At 38.2% G+C, this 10,695-nt stretch overlaps 1 non-coding gene across 1 annotated transcript; it reads left to right on the top strand.

The window, feature by feature from the left end:
* The first annotated feature begins 7,242 nt into the window (after positions 1–7,242).
* LOC138833457 (U6 spliceosomal RNA) lies at positions 7,243–7,349 on the top strand. The gene has a single exon (XR_011373921.1). It is a non-coding gene; the product is annotated as a U6 spliceosomal RNA (small nuclear RNA).
* Positions 7,350–10,695: the final 3,346 nt, after the last annotated feature.

The raw sequence follows: 10,695 nt of genomic DNA, 5'->3' as shown, positions 1-10,695 counted from the left end.
CTTTGAGACATAAAAAGAATTGTGATGAGTGGGAGTATCATGGAGTTATGAGAACAAAGCAGATTCCCATCATTTGTAAACCTGAAGGAGTATAAAATGTGGAGGGGCATCATGGTCTTTTCTGGCTATTTCCTGCTGGCATGAGGGTTTAAAGGAGTCACTGGGGCTGGGGTCTTTCAGGTCTGTGTTGGATCCAGGGCAGTGTCAGCAAAGCCTCTGGATGCCTACAGTAATAGGATGGCCTTGACTTGGTCCCAGATCCTGAGTGAGGACTGTTATCCTGTTAGAGAGTAACTTGAAAATGATGAGATCAGTCAAAAGGCTGACAAGGTGGCAGGACTAGTTCATATGAGTGACACAGTAAAACAAACCCTGGGCACAAGCCATAAATGTTCCATTTGTATCATGAGCCCATAACCAGTCAGAAGTTAGGCCTGGATTGGAGAAGTTAAGGGCCTGGTGTGAGACCTTGATCATTTCCTATCAATAGCAGGTAACAAAGGCAAGAATGTAAATTCCTGTCCAGTTAGAAGTTAGACAGATACAGACAGTAGATGGACAAGCTTCTCAACTTGTGTCTATTGACCGCTTGGCTCTGGTTAATTTTGAAAAGGTAGGCACGAAGTGGCTGATGTGACATCATCTCCTCTTATTCTTTTCCACCTTGTCCTGGACGTGTAGGTGCTTGTGGCTTAGATATAGGCTTTGAACTCAAGGCCTGAGGGAATTCCCTGAGCACTTCAGCTCAAAGCTAGCACTTTGAGTCACAAGCTCACTTTTAGCCTTTGGATCGTTAATTTTTGAGCCTGCTTCCAGCCTGGCTCTTTGCTGATTATAGAGTCTCAGAGGGATTTTTCTGCCCAGGCTGGCTTTGAACTGCAATATTTGCCACAAAAATCTTTTATTATTTCCAATTAAAGCAACCAGAAATTAATAGGAACAAGTAGAGCTTACATGCATCCTGTCAAGAATTGATCAACAAATACTTGCCAGAACTCTACAATGACAAAACTCAATTGATGGGATGAGAGTTTGAGCACAGCTTGGATGCCTGGAAAACCTGATAACCAATTTTACAAGAGGCTGTCCTGGCCTACACATGTTTTAACACCATAACAATGCAGCTGGCTTTCTCAGGTCAGGCTTGGAAAGGTTTCCAGAGAGTTTTCCAGGAGTCTTAGTTTTTGTAAATCTAAAGCAGTCTTTTACCAAGAATCAGCTGTGTGTGATGGAGTCAGTCAGAAGTCCAATCTACCATGGTGGAGGTAGGATAGTCCAAGCAAGATCTTGGCCAGAATCTGTCCCTCGGATGAATTGTCAGATCTCCTGTTTGTTGCTTACAAATTTATACAAAGATTGGTTAAGACACTTGACTTTAGATGGACATAGAGAATGACATGATAGTTTTAATGTAAATCACAGCCAACAATTACATACAAACTTTTACTCATAAACTGTCTTTTAAGGCATATTCATACCATCTTCCACATACTCAAATTTTCTGACAGAAACAAATATGTGGAACAAACATTTTTAGAAAATTCTTACCTCCTTACCGGTGTTTATCCTCACAGCTGGCTAGGAGCTGAACTGGGTCTCACTACTTTTACTACTACCCTTGAAAAAGATGTTTTCTTATAACAAACAGCACATTTGTTGAGAAATATCACTACCAAGAATTATAAGAAGATAAATTTTACACAGTTTTTATGTATTATAATGAGATTATGTTGAACGTGCTCTCTGTCTCTCTCTCTGTCTGTCTCTGTCTCTGTCTCTGTCTCTGTCTCTGTCTCTCTCTCTCTCTCACACACAAACACACACTTAAACAAACGTTTTAAGGCACGTAGGTTTTTAAAAAAATGAAAATCGGCCATAAGATTTTTTGGAATTCCAATGGCAAAGTGGTATTGTTTTGACCAATATGATAAAAAACCATGTGTTCAAGGCAATACCAAACAAAATGCAAGGCAAATTTTGACAAACAGAATTTCCACCTTTAAACAAACATTGACAACAAGAGAAGGAACCCTTTAAATCAATTTTGGTGATGAGGTGGTTTAGTATTTTAAATTGAACATTTTAACCATTAGAACAGTGAAGAGTAGAGAGGAGATAAGTTGGTGGAAGTGTGGGGGTTGAAGAAAAACCCATCATGTGGTCTTTGTCTCTTGCTAGGTTCAGCTTCCAAGGCATGTAGAGAGAATTGGGGGAGGAGGTGGTTGAACAGGTTTGTAAGGGGAAAAGCTAGCACTTTTAACCTGCATATATTTAAAGGGAGGATGTGGCATAATGAAGTTACTGAAAAGGTAGTTTGAATAATTGGATAAAGTTATTGGAAGAGGTGAGAGGGAGGGATTTTTCTTCGGTAGCCACTTAGAGGAGAAATTAAGAATCTAGATTTTGAAGTGAGTGGACTCAGGAAATAGGAAAGGACTGTATTATTGTCTAAGTCCCTAAGAGAAGAAGAATTGGCTTGTTTCTATTATGGGATTTCAGGGTGGTAAAGGGAGAGAGCAGCAAAAGACAGAGGCTGTCCTCAGTGTGTTTGTCAGCCAGCCTCAGTCAAAAACAGATTAACGAAATGTCCAGACCAGAGGACCATTTAATTATGGTCTGGAAAGGAAGAAGGTGTATTAGCCATAGAAGAGGGTTGAGAAATGTATAAGTATGGAGGGGTTTGTTTAGAAGGATTTTTAACAGGACTCATAGCTTGTTGTTTTACCTTTGGAGGCCTATGCCCACCCCCACCTTGTGTCAGCTACAAAAGCATGCAGACAGGCAGGCACAGAGACTGGGGTCAGCAAAAGGAGTTTGCTTGAAACAGACACAGTTTTAGCCTAGAGAATATGGACCAACTGCAAATACCAAGAGTGTAGTTAGAAGAGCAAGGAAGGAGAAAAGGTTCTTTTGTGATGGAGGTCATCAAAGAAAAGAGAGATAGAGGGAAATGGAGAGGGGGAGAGAGACAGATTGAGTTGCTACAAGATAAGGAGTTACTTTTTTAGAGGAAACGTTGGGTGGCTCCTGGCAGAGAAGGGCTTGGTGAGCAAGGCAGGAGAGTGGAGAGGGAGCCCTCTGGAGTGGAGGTCAGAGAAGGACTTGGTGGACCGAACAGAACAAGCAAAGTGAGGATTTTCTGGAGCAGAGCTTGAGGAGGGCTTAGGTTTAGGGGACCTCAGACTCCTCCCAGTTTCATTGGAGAATTGTTTAAATCAGCAAGAGTAAAACCTAAGGTTCTGAATTTAGGTCAGCAGTGCCATGGTAATGAGACCAGATTTTGGAATAAAAACAAGTCAGTTTTGTTTTTTTATGACTGTAAATCAGTCAGCCCAAAGTCTTAAGTTTAGACAGCAGGCATGCCAATGGGGTGTCTTTGGGAGACAATTTGGAAATTTTGGTAGGACTATGGAGCCTGTCCTGATGCTCCAGGCACCGCTGGGGCTTTGGGAAGCCAGACGGATGGATCCCAATAATTAAGAGAGGGCATCCCCAAAGGTCCTAATTAAAGGGTATCAGGGTATAAGGAAAGAAGAGACTTCTGGAGTCTCTGTACCCCACAGACAAGAAGGAAGGGAGGGAGTCCTGCCCTCCTGGGGTCCATGTCAGGTGCCTACACCACAGACCGGGCTAGTTACCTTGTCCTGAAGGCTTTTAGGTATTGGGTGAAGTCAGTCAAACAGTGAAGAGCCTCCTGCCTGGAGATCAGAATCCAGGGACAGGGTAAAGGATAGAGAATAGGGGGAGAGATAAGGCCTTTTCTGAGCTTACACAGGGGGGCAATAATACCTCAAGCCACAGCAGCGTGGCCATCCACTGCTTGTACTGCTTACAAAAGCAAAGGCTGGGAGGTTTTTCAGGTGTCTGTTTAGCCCAAAGTAAGCTCAGAGGGCTCTGTGCTTCTGATGAAGAAAAGCCTTGGAAGGAGGAGGAAGGTAGCAGAAAGGCTCCGTGAGAGGTGGCAAGGAGGTGGGTGGCCCCTTGGCAGAGGGCACCTACTTACTCCTGGTGCTTTTTATCTCCTGGGTGTCAGCACCATATGTTAGGAAAATGGAGGAGAATGGAAAAGGAATAGGCCTGACTTGATCACCAACAGAAAGGACTCTTTATTGAGGAACAGCCAGGGGCACAGCCCTTCCAGCAAGATTGAGGTTGTGTGAGGTAGCTGGCACAGGATCAGTGTTTTACAGGAGATCTGATCAAGGAGGTAGAGGTTAATGAAAAGCCCCTAGGTCAAGAAAGATGGAGGACTTTCAGTTGGGTCTGAGATGGGATGTTTACAACTGGGCCTAGGTGGATTGCCCTACCTGCACATCAAAGGAGTTCACACATACCTGGAATTATGCCTGGAGTCCGTATGGACTTGGGATAATAGGGTGGGGGTCAACCATTCAGGCCAATTGGAAAAAGTTAGCGTTCCGAGCTTTTCTGCATATAAACACTCCATCAACATTTTCTTATTAGAGGATTATTCAAGATTAGCTATATGTTGATTGATAATAACTGAGCTTGACAGAAAGGTGAGGGAAAACTGTCTAGTCTCCAATGAGGTTCTGACTTGTATTTCACAAAGTGTTATGAAAGCACTCAATGAGAAATCTAGTAGCTGCATTTCTTAAAAGTGCTGGCCTAGGGGCTGGGAATGTGGCTTAGTGGTAGAGCGATTGCCTTGCATGCATGAGGCCCTGGGTTCGATGCCTCAACACCACATAAGCAGGAAAAAAAACCAGAAGTGGCTCTGTGGCTCAAGTGGTAGAGTGCTAACCTTGAGCTGAAGAGCTGAGGGACAGCTCCCAGGCCCAAAGTTCAGGCCCACGACCGGACCCCCCCCAAAAATTTAAAAACAAAAGTGCTTGCCTGGTTACACTTTCTGATAATGTGTCAATTCAAGTACTTCTTGGAGTTCCAAACCATTCAATTTTGCTGTATTAGAAACTTGTTACAGTTTGCGGACAGCTCTTGGTGATGAAATTTGTGCTTTTTAAAATTGCTTTCCCAATTCCATCCACAAAATGCAGACAAAAATTATCTGTAAAAATTCATATCTGTTGATATTGCATATACATTTACTTTCCATTACAAACCTAGAATGCGGTAAAATTTCTCATAGCAATTACACTGCACTAGATTGTGGGCAGTTTCTAATGTAAATAATATATTTATTTTTGTAGAGAATTTGAGTATCCAAAATTTTAATATGCCTGTCATCCTAAAAACAATACCTTGCTGATACTGAATGACAAATATAACTTACCATAAGTACAGAAATTTTCCTTGTATCTTTTTAATATATACTTTTATTGTAAAGATACTGTACAGAGGGGTTACAGTTACACAAGTAAGGAAATGAGAACATTTCTTATTGAGCATTGTTAACCCCTCCTGTTTTTCCTCTACCATCCCTTCCCTTTACACCACCTCAACTCCTCCCTCCATCCCCCTCTGATAGAGTGTCTTGTACATCCTATTGTTACAATGGATCAACCTGTATCCTTTCCTTATATCTTAAATGAAGAAATGCTGGCTTGTTTCATGCTGATTCTACTTGTGTTGACACACCTAAAGTCACTCTCCAGGGCCAAAAGCACATAAATGAAGTGCAAATTATCTTTTGTCAGTGGTATAATTGTGTTCTACACATTTATTGACAGGATACAAACCTTAATACATATATACATTTGAAGGCATTTGATGTGTGAAAACCCGTCAATATAAAATATAAAGTGATTTTGAAAAAAATAAAAGTGACTCAGAAGAAATTATAAATGCAAAAACAGTCTTTACAGAAACAAATTCTTAGAGATATTTCATGACTTTGAAAAGGATAAAGTGGCTGAAATTAATATAAATTTAGAAGTATGACAATTCACAAAAATATAAAAAGATATTCATGTATATCATTATATAAGCCAAAGCAGAAAGCAAATGTTGTTTAGATGACTTTTTAAAATACACTTTCTCAGGAAGTGGGAAGGGGTTTCAGTGGTAGAGTGCGTGCCTAGAATGAATGAGGCCCTGGGTTTGATTCCTCAGTACCACATCAGTACAATAAGACAAAGGTGGTCCTGTGGCTCAAGTGGTAGCACTAGCCTTGAGCTAAAGAGCTAAGGGAAAGCACCCAGGCCCAAGATTTCAAGCCCCACGACCAACAAAAACAAAATCAAAACACAAAAAATCACTGTCTCTCACTTTTGTGTCCTCAACTCTGTAAGACGGCTGCTTCAGCCTAGGGCTAAGATTTTAGCTGTGGACACTTAACACTCCTGATTCAGACTCTACTTGAGAAAAATTTTAATGAGTATTTTGTTCTTAATTTTGCTCTTTGTAAATTCATATGCACCTATAAAAAATGGTGTGGCCATCCCAGTAACATTCTCAAAGTACCTCCTAATGACGACTTACAAAAAGTTGTATTATATTACAACAAGGAAAACAATGCTACAATAAACAAAACCAATCATTAAATATTAATGATTAATAAAATGAAAAATGAAACAATTACCAGTGTTTCCAGTATTTGAAGTATACTACATATTAGGTTTTACTATTTTTTCATAATCCTGTACATTTAAAACTGCCTAAGATTATGATGTTCAATAAGAGTTTTATAGGCTATGAGTAGTCTTTAAAGCTTCCCACTAAGATTATTATTTATGGCTCATCTCATCTGTATATGGCTTATATCATCATTTGTTCCTCGCTAACCTATAAAGTAAGGAAGCCCTAAAGTTTTAACAGAAACTGTGGAATTAACAAAGTCTTAACTCTTCACTCTGCTTCTTTACACAAAGAATTTGCAAATTCTCATTAGTAAAATTTCTATAAACTCTGAAATGTACACACTTAGTAGTATATGCTGCTACAATAAATCTTAAATACTTTATGGAAAAGTTTTATGACCTGTCATACAGTCTTATTTTTGGCATATATATAAGCAAATTCCCAAAATTAAAAATATTTAAAACATTAAAACTTTTAACAAACCTTAACACTTGCTTCAATGTTCATTATGAGAGGTGCCTTGTATAGAATAATTGAATTCCTCCTCTTACACATCTCTTGAACAACAAATATCTGGAATTATATTGTTTTTGACATGCCAATCTTGACTTTATTCATAAATGTGTGCTTATATAAGAAACACATGGTTTTAAAATTTCACAACAATTCTTTAGAACTTACTTTTTGTTGAATTGTTTAGTTTAAGAAAATCAATTACACTTTCTATATAAAAAATGTTCTGTGCTCAATTCGGCAGCACATACACTAAAATTGAAATGATACAGAGAAGAGTACCATGGCCCCTGTGCAAAGATGACAAGCAAATTCATGAAGTGTTCCATATTTTTACAACAGACGATGGAGTGGATGTGGCCAGAAAGGAACCCTACTGCATTCGAACCCTACTGCATTCTTGGGTGGGAGTGTAAACTTGTTCAGCTACTTCGGAAAGGAGTATGAAGGTTCCTCAAAAGATTCCACATAGCGCTCCCCTATGACCCAACAAATACTTCTTCTGGGCATTTACCCAAATGATCACAAACAAGACCATACTAAAACTACTAGCACTACTATATTTATTGCAGCATTATTTACCATAGCTAAAATATGGAACCAACATTGATGCCTCTCAGTACATGAATTGATCAAGAAAATGTTATAGATAAATAGATAGATAGATAGATTGATTGATTTCCATTGTGTGTGTGTGTGTGTGTGTGTGTGTGTGTGTGTGTGTGTGTGTGTGAGAATAGGAATTCTATACCTCCATCTGAAAGAATGACATTGCCCAATTTGTTAGGAAATGGAAAGGCTTGGAAAAAATTATATTAGTGAAGTAAGCCAAGTCCAAAGAAACATAGGCCCCATGGTTTCCCTTATTTGCAATAAATAATATATGTCTGAGATAAGCAGAAAAGGTCAAAAGCTATGGGCATATGACCAGATAAGATGATGTTAAATGAAATGACCCGCAAAGTAAGTACACAAGTGGGTTTTTTTCTTGCTTGCTATTATTTCAAATGTATTTATAATGTACAATGTATTTTATTGTTTCTTTATATGTTCCTCGCCCACAGTATAACCTCTGTTTTCACTGTATTTGATTTTGGTGCACCTGAATCTTGTATATACACTTAGCTAATTGGGGAGGGGAAAGAAGAAACAAAATGGTTAACTAGGAATACTGGTCGACCCATTGTGACAATGATATGCACAAGACACTATGTTGAAAGTTGAACTTTACAATTTAGGTGGGGTTGGGGGGAATGAAGGGGAGTGTACTTGTAGAGGTGTGAGGAAGGGATGGTGGGGGAAAAAACAAAGGAGAAGGTAACAATGCCTGAGAGGAAATGGACTCATTACCTTGCTCATGTAACTGAAACCCCTCTGTATGGTATTTTAACAATAAAATACATATAAAAATGTTCTGAGATGGAAAAGTTTATTTCCCCTATTATACCCATATAATATCATTAACTAAGAAATTAATGCAAAACACTGATGTGAATAAGTGTGTGAGTGTGTGTGCATGTGTGTGTGTGCCTGCATGTTGGCGTGCTCAGAGTTTGAACTTAGGGCTTTAAGGTCTTGCTAGGCCTTTCCCCTCTAGTTTGGTGAGCTAGTATATTAGCTACATCTCCATTCATGCTCTTTTCTAGTTCATTAAAATTTTTGAAAAATAATGTCATGATTTTTTGCTCTGATTGGTTTCCAAATGTTATCCACAGAACTCAGCCTTCTGAGTACATATCCTGAGTAGTCAGGATTACAAGGGTGACCAACCAGCACAAGGCTTTCAGAAACATATTAAATGTAGAAGAAAATTTACTTCATGAGTGCTTGTTTTATCATCTACATTTAAAGCATTTTGGAGTGATTATATGTGAATTTATTTCGTTTTTGGATTCTTAAAAGACAGTACGTGATGATATTTAAAAATTTTACTACTTTTTAAAAAGGAAATTGGAAATGTGGAACAGAAGAAATTTGGCTCTCTTTGGACCTCAATTTATAAGCTCATCTCTGTGCATGATAACCCAATGTCACCAACACAGTCTGTGTTGAAGACAAAATGTGGCAGAAAACAAACACCCTTGGCAACAATTGCTATGGTATTATTTCTTGGACAATATGTATATTGAATTGAGTGTGTAAGAGAATGGAGAGATTTTACCTACCTTTTTTGTATTGCTGAAAGACTTTTTGAAACTTTGACTGATTTCCTTCCTCATTGTGTGTCTTTGGACCGTGCACTTAGTGCCTTTAATTACAATTTTTCCCAACATTATAATGGTAATAACATTAGCATTACAGCAAATATTATCTTAAGAATTAAGAGGCATGACACTGGTGAAATACTTAAGTTTCTATGAATAAGCTTTGAGTGTGGTCAGCAATTTTTAATACTAAATATAATTCCATATGTATTACAGAAACCATTACATGTAGAGAGAAAGCAGAACTAATGTTATCAATTGACTGTGATCTGCTTTCAAGGAAGCCAGGTGGATAACTTCTCATGCTGTAATTCAAACTGGTTATCTTGTCTTGCTATTGTAAAAATATCAGGGACAGAATAATGAAGAAATGTTGTGCACTGAGCTGAAGCGCATATGAAAATGTGCAAAACTGATAAAACGTAAACTTATCTGAGCAGTATATTGTGTTTTACATCATTTAAGTTACATTGCAAAGATAGGGAGACCTAGAAGAATGAATTCTCCTTTTGATACCCTATCATAGGGACTTAGAAGGATGAACTTACCTCATGCTTGAAGAGGCATCATCGGATGAGAGGAACAGTGTTTTTTTGTTTGCTTCCTTCCATTTATTCTTCAGTTTGAAATCTGAACTACTTGAAACTGAAGGAAACCAATGGAAATCAGACATGCAGGCTTTGGAAAGAGCAATAAACATAAAATAAAATAAATATAGCCTTGTAAAAGGTCAAACTAAATTGAGTTTTATAGTCTCAAGTGATCTAAGCAATATCATGATATTGAAAATTTTAAAATGTTAGGAGTTGCTTAATTTTTTCCTTTCTACTACCTTGAATTAATTATTGATTTTGTATAGAGAGCTTAAACATGAGATTAACAAGTAACATGAATAAAAATGGACAAAAGTTCTGAATAGGCCTGTTTTCCAAAAACCCCTGAAAATCACAGTGGGTTTACAAAGTTGTGTTTAATACCATTTCTATGCTGGCTTAGTGAACAGAAGTCATTAGAGAAATGCAATTGAAAATTACTATGATACTACTTCATAACTATTATAACTCTTACAAAAAAACCCCAAAAGAACCAGGTGTGGTGGTAAAGGTTTGTAATTCCAAGCATTTAGGAGGTTGGACTAAGAGGAATTGAGTCTAAAGCCAGTCTGGGTTACTTCACCTATTAGAAACATGCACTTTCATAAAACTCAAAAGGTAATGTTGGTGAGAGTATGGAGAAAAGAAAATTCTATACACTCTTGGTCAAAATACAGGCTCGTATTCTCGTTGTAGAAATTAGTATGCATTTTCTAAAAAAATGCAAAGTTGCAATATCATCTGACTCACCAATCATGTGATTGTTTCTCTCTGGGTAACTCGTAAATATATTTGTAGTTCATTGTTATTCACATTATTCACAACAGCAGCCAAGATATACTTCGAAGTTAAGTGTTCAAATTCACACAATTGAAGCAACTCTG

The sequence above is a fragment of the Dipodomys merriami genome, unplaced genomic scaffold (genome assembly GCF_024711535.1).
Source record: "Dipodomys merriami isolate MVZ:Mamm:240054 unplaced genomic scaffold, mDipMer1.0.p SCAF_208, whole genome shotgun sequence".
In the NCBI taxonomy this organism is placed as follows: domain Eukaryota; kingdom Metazoa; phylum Chordata; class Mammalia; order Rodentia; family Heteromyidae; genus Dipodomys; species Dipodomys merriami.
The sequence above is the reverse complement of the archived record's forward strand: the minus strand, read 5'-3'. Positions and strand labels throughout refer to the sequence as shown.